This window comes from Dendropsophus ebraccatus, chromosome 8 (assembly GCF_027789765.1).
Source record: "Dendropsophus ebraccatus isolate aDenEbr1 chromosome 8, aDenEbr1.pat, whole genome shotgun sequence".
Lineage (NCBI taxonomy): Eukaryota > Metazoa > Chordata > Amphibia > Anura > Hylidae > Dendropsophus > Dendropsophus ebraccatus.
Window position 1 is genome coordinate 74,609,278 of NC_091461.1, and position 7,489 is coordinate 74,616,766.

Consider the following 7,489-nt stretch of genomic DNA (forward strand, 5'->3'; position numbering starts at 1 on the left):
GTTTGTTAAATTTCATTGCTGTCTCACTGTGCACTAGGCACTTTCTATACTTACCTTTTCTTGCTGCTTATCATTATTTGTATCCCTGTCTCCTCCATGTTCTTTTAATTGTTTTTATAGATAAGTTGTTCAATATAATTTACTTTATCATGATTTTTTGTGCATTCAGTCATTGATTTATAAGATCATATGCCAATGTAGGTGCTGCATAAATTTGGTTGGTAATGCCATTGATCTCTTTGAGGGACTACATATACACTGTTTTGCCCTGCAAATTGTTGTAGGTGTAAATATGATATGCTGTTTTGAAAGCTAGGTTCACACTACGTATATTTCAGTCAGTATTGTGGTCCTCATATTGCAACCAAAACCAGGAGTGGATTAAAAACACAGAAAGGATCTGTTCACACAATGTTGAAATTGAGTGGATGGCCGCCATTTAATGGCAAATATTTGCTGTTATTTTAAAACAACGGCTGTTATATTGAAATAATGGCAGTTATTTACTGTTATATGGCGGCCATCCACTCAATTTCAACATTGTGTGAACAGATCCTTTCTGTGTTTTTAATCCACTCCTGGTTTTGGTTGCAATATGAGGACCACAATACTGACTGAAATATACGTAGTGTGAACCCAGCCTTAAGGTGTTTTCGGTTAGTTCATAAAAATTGTAGACAGACAGGGACCAGGGTAAAAAATAACATTTTAGTCACTCGAATTTGTCACCAACCTAGTGCGCCCACCACTTCAGAGTCCCTTTCTGGAATACATTGTGCATGTAAAGCCACAGCCAATCAATGGCCTTAAGGCCCTATTCCACAAAAGGATTATCGGCCGATATCGGCCGCTAATCGTCCCGTGGAATAGAGTGCAACGATCAGCCGACATCGTTCATGTCGGCTGATCGTTGCAGTCGCTTGTTTTTCAACATGTTGAAAAACAAGCGATTGATATAGCAGCGATCTGCTGCCGTCGCTCCGTTGAATAGGAGCATCGGCAGCAGACGCTGCTGTATCCTATGGGCTGCCCGGACGATCAGCGATCACCCGGGCAGCCCCCCCGCAGCCCCTCCTGCACTCACCCGCTCGCTGCAGCTGCGTTGAATAGCGTCAGCAGCGAGCGGGGAACGAGGAGCAAACGAGCGCTGAGAGCGCTCGTTTGCTCCTCTTAACGACCGGTGTAATAGGCCCTTTAGTGGTAAAAAAACGCTAGGATTTTAAGAACCTTTAAAAAAGTGTGTGAACTACTTAGTCACAAATGTTCACCTCGTAACATCCCATCATTTCTCACAAATAGTTGACGTGTAGACGTGACACTTCTGCTGATCCTTACAGCAATGAGTAGTTTGTGGGCAGAGTAATCATGTCTCAGTATACTTCTACATAAATACACTCTGTGCAATACTAAAATGTAATAGTTCCTGCACTCTGCCCAGGACACTCATATCTATCTTTATTGACCTGTGTCCCTTGGCCAACTTAAGTGAATTTGCTTTCTGCAAATAATGACACAGGTGCAAAACTGCATTACTCAACCGGAGCATTAAAAACAACCAGTAAAAAAAACGTGAAAATGATCTGGAACGTAGCATCTGTGTTTACCATTGGGTTACAATGTGACTGCTTAAACAACAGCATTACATGTTGCTGGAAATGTGCTGCCAACTAGTGTAATCTGTGTGGTTGTCTGATAAATTTTTTATTCTGTATTGTCACAGAATATCATATAACCAGGACGTATCCACAACTTGACTCAAGCCACCTTGAACAGCTGTAACATAATCTAACACTGGAGGGTATTGGCTCAGAACCTTGGCTAAAGGTGCTCCAGTAGTTTGGCCATATCATGCAGTGCATGTCCATAAAAAGTCATTAAAGTCATAATATTTCTTAAAGGAAACCAATCAGCATGACTGTGCTGATATGGTTCCCAGCTGCACGGTATAGATGGGCTGTGCAGCTCTCCGAGGATACCAGCAGGTAGTTTTAATCGGGCACGCTAGACTGGGAAAGGGCGGCAAATAGTCATCCGGACTGGGAGCTGTCTGTGACCCTCAGTACAGTAGTACAATAAGATATAACATATACTGCAGTTTCTCAGAGAAATCATATTTTAAAATCAGTAACAAAGTAAAAAATCAAGGAGGTTAGCTCTTTTGGCTACTCTTTGCCCTGATGGCCTTGATCGACAGGTCTCTTCCAATGCACAAATAAGGAGATATCTGTCAATCAAGCCCAGAGGGACAGGGAGAAGGAAGGTCAGCCTCCTTAACCTTATAACCCGTTCCCAAGCTTACAATGTTAATTGTGGACTGCTGAAACGTTTAAAGAGTACCTTCCACTATAAATAACTCATCAGAAATGTTAAAACTTATTGATCACAGTGTGTCTTACTGCCGAGACCCTCTGTGATCAGGAGATACAGCCGGGGAGAGAGCTCGGCTGCCATGCCATTCACTGCCCGGCCATATCTCCGTAACGGCTTATTCAAACCATGTAAGTCTATAAGACTACAAGGTCAGAATTATTAGCCAGTCGGGGAGTGGATCACACTGCTGCTGCACTGTCTGCCTGGCTATATCTCCTGATCGTGGTGGGTGTCAGCAGTGAAACCCACTGTGATCAGTAACTTTTGACATGCCTGATGACACGTGAAAAGCTATTTTTAGTGAGAGGTACTCTTTAAAGTATTGGTGGTCCATAAGTGGTTAAAAGTTTTTTTTTCCAGGCTCACTATATTAATGGCCTATCCTCAGGATTCTTTACATTATTCATACATTTAGCTGTGATTTGCAGTCATATCTCATTTAAATAAATAATGTTCTAGTGGCTCTTCACCTTTTGCTGAATGTGGTGGTCCCAGAATCTACACACATATACATTGAAGTCAGGTTGAGCATCTGTAGCAGCTGTCTTTAGCAATATATACCAAATTTGGGGTTTAGAAAGGTTCTCCTTGTAGCATTTGGATTTATACAGTTGTGCTCAAAAGTTTACAGACCCTGGCAGAATTTTTGCTTTCTTGCTTTTTTTTCAGAAAATATGAATAACACAAAAAAAATTTTCAACTTATGGTTAATGGTTGGGTGAAGCCATTTATTGTCGAACTACTGTGTTTTCTCTTTTTAAATCATAACCAAAAACACCCAAATGACCCTGATCAAAAGTTCACATACCACAGTTCTTAATGCCGGGTATTGCCCCCTCTAAGATCAATGGCAGCTTGATGTCTTTAGTGGTAGTTGTGGGTGAGGTTCTTTTTTATTCTCAGATGGTAAAGCTGTCCATTTTTTATTTTTAGGAAAAAGCCTCCTGTTTTTGTAAATTCCTGGGCTGTCTTGCAAGGCTGGCTTGAGATCTCCCCAGAGTGGCTCAATAATACTGAGGTCAGGAGACTGAGATGGCCACTCCAGAACCTTCACTTTGTTCTGTTGTAGCCAATGAAAGGTCAATCATGACAACCAAAAACATCCAAATGACCCTGATCAAAAGTTCACAAAATTTTCAGCCACAACTGCCAGGAAAACTGTTTGGGATGCAAAGAAAAACCCACAAACAATGTTAGCTGAAACACAGGACTCTCTGAAAACTAGTGGTGTGGCTGTATCAAGATGCACAATTAGGAGGCGCTTGAATAAAAATGGGCTGCATGGTCGTAAATAAAAAGCTATTACTGAAAAAATACCACAAAGTAGCTTGCCTACAATACGCTGAACAGCACAAAAACAAGGCTCAAAACTTATCCCTTTAAGGACATGGCCCATTTTCGTTTTTACGTTTTCGGTTTTTCCTCCTTGTGTTTAAAAGGTCATAGCACTTGCATTTTTCCACCTAGAAACCCCCATGACCCCTTATTTTTTGCGTCACTAATTGTACTTTGCAATTACAGGCTGAATTTTTGCATAAAGTACACTGCGAAACCAGAAAAAAATTCGAAGTGTGGTGAAATTGAAAAAAAAAACGCATTTCTTTTATTTGGGGGAAATGTGTTTTTACGCCATTCACCCTGGGGTAAAACTGACTTGTTATGCATGTTCCTCAAGTCGTTACGATTAAAACGATATATAACATGTATAACTTATATTGTATCTGATGGCCTGTAAAAAATTCAAACCGTTGTTAACCAATATACGTTCCTTAAAATCGCTCCATTCCCAGGCTTATAGCGCTTTTATCCTTTGGTCTATGGGGCTGTGCGAGGTGTCATTTTTTGCGCCATGATTTGATCTTTCTATCGGTACCTTGATTGCCCATATACGTCTTTTTGATCGCTTTTTATTACATTTTTTCTGGATTTGATGCGACCAAAAATGCGCAATTTTGCACTTTGGGATTTTTTTGCGCTGACGCCGTTTACCGTACGAGATCAGGAATGTGATTAATTAATAGTTCGGGCGATTACGCACGCGGCGATAGCAAACATGTTTATTTATTTATTTATTTGTTTACTTTTATTTAAAACCTGGGAAAAGGGGGGTGATTCAGACTTTTATTAGGGGAGGGGGCTTTTTACTATTAACAACACTTTTTTTTTTTTTTTTACACATATACTAGAAGCCCCCCTGGGGGACTTCTAGTATATACACTGTGATCTCTCATTGAGATCTCTGCAGCATAGATATGCTGCAGAGATCCATGAGATCGGCACTCGTTTGCTTTCGGCTGCTGCAGCCGGAAGTAAACGAGTGCCGAGCCGAGGACGGCGCCATCTTGGACGCGTCCCCGGCCGGCATCAGTAACGGAGATCGCTCCTCCGGGACAAGGTCCCGGAGGAGCGATCTCCCCCACTAGACACCAGGGAAACGTTGCCTCCGGTAATCGGAGGCAGCTGTCAACTTTGACAGCTGCCTCCGATTAGCTAATTAGCGGGCACGGCGATCAGACCGTGCCCGCTAATAGCAGCGGTCCCGGGCTACACGCGGCACCCGGGATCGCGGCACTTCAAAGCGGGGCCGCTGCGCGGCCCCGCTTTGAAGTGCAAGTGAGGACATAGGACGTACCGGTACGTCCTATGTCCTTAAGAGGTTATGGAACAAGGTCATTTGGAGTGATGAGACCTAAATCAAACTTTTTGGCCACAACCATAGACGTTACATTTGGAAAAGTGTCAACAATGATGAAAGGAACACCATTCCTACTGTAAAGCATGAAGGTGGATCGCTGATGTTTTAAGGATGTGTGACCAACAAAGGCACAGGAAATTTGGTCAAAAGGTAAAGGCAAGATGATGTAGCACATTATCAGCCCTGAAGCTGCGCATGGGATGTACTGTACTTGGATGTTCCGTGACAACAATCCAAAACACAAGGCCAAGTAGACTTGTCATTGGCTACAGCAGAACAAAGTGAAGGTTCTTGAGTGGCCATCTCAGTCTCCTGACCTCAATATGATTAATTTACTTTGAGGAAATCTCAAGCGTACAGTTCATGTAAAACAGCCCAGGGATTTACAGAAACTGGAGACTTTTTTGCCAAGAAGAATGGGCAGCTTTACCATCTGAAAGAAAAAAAAAGTTTCATCCACAACTACCACAAAAGACTTCAAGCGGTCATTGATGTTGGAGGAGGCAGTTGACAATAAATGGGTGTATAGGGCGTATATAGCCTGAGGGTGTATATATGTTTACCAGGCAGCCCTTGGGCTGCATCCATATTCTACAGGCAGCAGGATTCAAATGCTAATTGTTCAGGTTTGTGTGAACCTGATCTTTCGGCAAGTTCACTCATCTCTGGTCAGGACTGTCAGTAATTCGCCTCCCTCTTTATTGAGAAAAATGTGTTTGAAAAAAGTGAAAGTGGAGTGTGTAAAAAGGAAGTAAAAAATACACTTTACTTCATTTGGAATACAAAACATGATGCAATTCAATGTACAGAGTGAATCCTGTCCCAGGAAATGAAATGCACTGGATGCTGAAATAACCACAGTAACGGTCTGCATGAGACTGATTTCTCAACGCTTGTGTGGTGTACTGTCAGTGTATATGAAAGATGTCTCTTGGGCATTCATCTGTTCAGAATATGTTGATATCCCACAACCCCAACTGTTTAGAAAAGGGCAACAGACTCAAACAGTATACTTTTTATTTAAAGCAGTGACTGACAGACCATGCATGACATCAGGCGTTTAAAGAACTAATCTGCAGGGTGTCGACACATGGCACCTGCACTACATAGTGAATGGAGTTTGTCTCTGTTCACTGTACTGTATAGCGGTGGAGATATGTTTCTGCAGCTCAGGTCTGGTTCACAGGAGGTGAGCTGCAGTTACTCATTGCCACTTCTACACACTTTGTTTACTTTACAACATAACTTCATTAAAATAAACATATATATATATATATATATATATATATATATATATATATATACACATACATACAGACACTGTGGTGCCTTGGATTACGAGCATAATTCGTTCTGGGAACGTGCTTGTAATCCAAATAACTCTTAAACCAAAGCAAATTTGCCCATAAGAAATTATTGAAAGGCAGACAAATGGTTCCACAACTCAAAAATAATGATTTTTTATTCTGAATGACATATAAAAAATGAAACAAGCATGTGGAGTATAATGTATAGTAAGTGCATAAACCTGAAAAAACAGCAGCAGTATGTAGATACAGAAAGAAACTTCAGATCCCCATAATGCAGTAGAGTATTACAATAGGCTAAAATAGAGAAGCAGGGTTGCTGTCAGAGGTCTGTGTGGTCACATGACAGTAATGGGGAGGGGTGTGTGTTCAGGATGGACCAATTAGGAAGTGAGAATCACAGAGCTGTGCAGGACAGTGACAGAAACTTTTCGATACAGCAGTGTAAATGGCTGAGTGTGAGTGCAGGCACATTAAGGCAACAAAGTGTATAGCTGAGTGAAAGTGCAGACACATTATAGCAGGAATGGAGAGGGTGGAAAACACAAGGGCTGACAGAGACTACAGGGAGCATGAAGGAATGAGCAGGGCAGATGTGGGCACATACAGGGGTTACAGCTTTGAGGAGATTACCTCCACAGTGCTCTCCCCTGATGCAAGCCCCAGCTGGAAGTGGATCTGCTTTGATTTGGAAGGTGAGGGAGACTTACTGGGTCAGAGTACAGTGCTGTAGGCCACACTATGTTCCGCACGGAACACAAACGTGGAATGCCTGTAACAGAGTCGCTTCAATCACATTTAAGCTGTGTTCACACGTAACGGATCCGTAGCAGATTTTTTGCTGCGAATACGCAGCGAGATCCGCCGCGGATCCTGCCCTGTACATTCAATGGCAGACAAACTCGCAGCGGGATGCACATCCTGTTGAGATTATCTCCGCAGCCCGCCCCGTTAACCCCCCCGCCGCCCGAGCGTATACGTCACCTGGACCCCACTCCGGCTTGCTTCGGGGTTCCCGGCACGTCCCGCTCTGCCTATCAGTGCACTGATTGGCTGAGTAGGACGTGAAGACACCGAGAGTCCTGAAGCAAGCCGGAGCGGGGAGCAGGTGATGTAT